Source organism: Lactuca sativa, chromosome 7 (genome assembly GCF_002870075.4).
Source record: "Lactuca sativa cultivar Salinas chromosome 7, Lsat_Salinas_v11, whole genome shotgun sequence".
NCBI lineage: Eukaryota > Viridiplantae > Streptophyta > Magnoliopsida > Asterales > Asteraceae > Lactuca > Lactuca sativa.
The window spans coordinates 187,409,455-187,411,387 of record NC_056629.2 but is presented as its reverse complement, the minus strand read 5'-3'; the positions used below and the strand labels follow the sequence as shown (position 1 = coordinate 187,411,387).

Sequence of the window (1,933 nt, the reverse complement as noted above, 5' to 3'; positions counted from 1 at the left end):
CGGTACTAAAAAATGGCCTTCCAAGAATGATTGGGACTTGCTAATCTTCCTCCATATCAAATACAATGAAATCTGCGGGAAAAATGAACTTGTCCACTTTTACTAGCAAACCTTCACAAATACCCCTTGGGAACATCATAGTTTTATTGGCTAAATGGATAACCATGCAGACCGGTCTTGGATTAGGATGGTCGAGCTTCTTGAAGAACGAATAGGGCATTAAGTTGACACTTGCTCCCGAGTTAGCTAGATCATGACTTGTTGCTAGATTCCCGAATTGGCATTGCAAGGTTATGCTTCCTGGATCCCCCATCTTCTTTGGTAGCATGTTTAACATTGCAGCAGAACAAGTTTCATTCAATACAACTTTTGACAACCCCTCCATCTTTTTGTGGTTTGTTAACAAGTCCTTGAGAAACTTGGCATATTTTGGCATTTCAGCTAAAGCCTCAAGGATATGAATGTTGATTTCAAGAGATTTTATGTGTTCTAGAAACCTTCGATAATCTTCAGTATGTTTCTCTTGAATAGCCCTACTAGGGAAAGGCAGTGGTGGAGGATATGGTTTTACAGGTTCGGCAACTTTCTTTTTAGCTTCTTGCCACACCGTGGTATTATCACCGTGTCATGGTGATTGCCCATACTCCTTTTATTTAATTTCCTCTTTAACTTCCTGCTCCGCTTCTAGTGTGTTTCTGTCAATATGAGTTACAGGAGTTATTATTTTTCCGCTTCTGGTGGTGATGGCTTGAATGTGAGCTCCTCTTGGGTTTTGTTCGGTATTTCCTGGAAGTCCTCCCGATGATCTTTCATTCAATTTGCTTGCTAGTTGCCCGAGTTGTTTTTTTATTGTAAGGATTGATGCTTGTTGATTCCTTACGAGAGCTTGAGTATTTCTCATCATCTCTTGTTGTTCTTTCATCATCATTTGTTAGCCTTTCATTAACTCTTGTTGCTCTTTAATTGCTGCTTCAGTGCCGTTGTGCCTTCTCTCAAAAGTAGCTACGAATTGGGTAAGCATAGTCTCCAAATCAGATTTCTTTTCCTCTGGCTGTTCTTCCTTTTGATAGAAGCCTCTTCCTTTTTGTTCATACTTTTCTTCCTTTGCCTTTTTATACTCATCATAAGGCAACCATTTTTTCTTGGGTTTTGTCCAATCTTCATCAAAACGATCACTGCTTAAGTAGAAAGCTTGAACCTTCCGGTTTCCATTTTCATCAAGGTCACAATCTCTAGTCAAATGAGGCCTGTTACAATTTTCACACCCAACCCGAATAACATGGATTGTTTGATCCATCTTAGTCATCCTCCTATCCATGCTTTGCAACATTGCCATAACTGCCGACATATCTTCTGAAGCCGCATTAGCCGTTCCCCTAGTTACATCATTCCTTGGATTATGATATTCTCTAGAATGCTTAGAGAATTCTTCAATGAGTTGCTTTAACACCGGGGGCGCCTTCTTTGTGAGGGTTCCTTGCGAATCAAGGAGCTGTATGGTTGTCACGTTCACTCCATCATAGAAAATGGAGACTTCCTGTTGACTGTTCAAATCATGATGTGGGCAATTCCTTAATAAGCTCTTGTATCTTTCCCATGCCTCATATAGTGACTCTATAACTTGTTGTTCAAAGTTTGCTATGGCATTTTTCAACTTTGCTATCTTTGATGGAGGGAAAAATTGGTCAATAAATTCCTCTTTCATCTTAGCCCAAGTGGTGATGGATCCTGGAGGAAGTGATTTTAGCCAATCTTTTGCGGCCCCCTTAAATGTGACCGGTAACATACAAAGCAAGATAGCATCGCGAGCCACATTGGGAACATTGAAGTAGTCGGCTATGTCATTGACCTCATGTAGATGCTTGTATGCATCTTCGTGATCTTTCCCATAGAATGGGAGTTCTCTAAGTTGAGCAAGGATGTGGCCCTTAAC

General features: G+C 40.6%; 1 non-coding gene across 1 annotated transcript; it reads left to right on the top strand.

The window, feature by feature from the left end:
* The first annotated feature begins 1,550 nt into the window (after positions 1 to 1,550).
* LOC111921549 (small nucleolar RNA R71) lies at positions 1,551 to 1,657 on the top strand. The gene has a single exon (XR_002860202.1). It is a non-coding gene; the product is annotated as a small nucleolar RNA R71 (small nucleolar RNA).
* Positions 1,658 to 1,933: the final 276 nt, after the last annotated feature.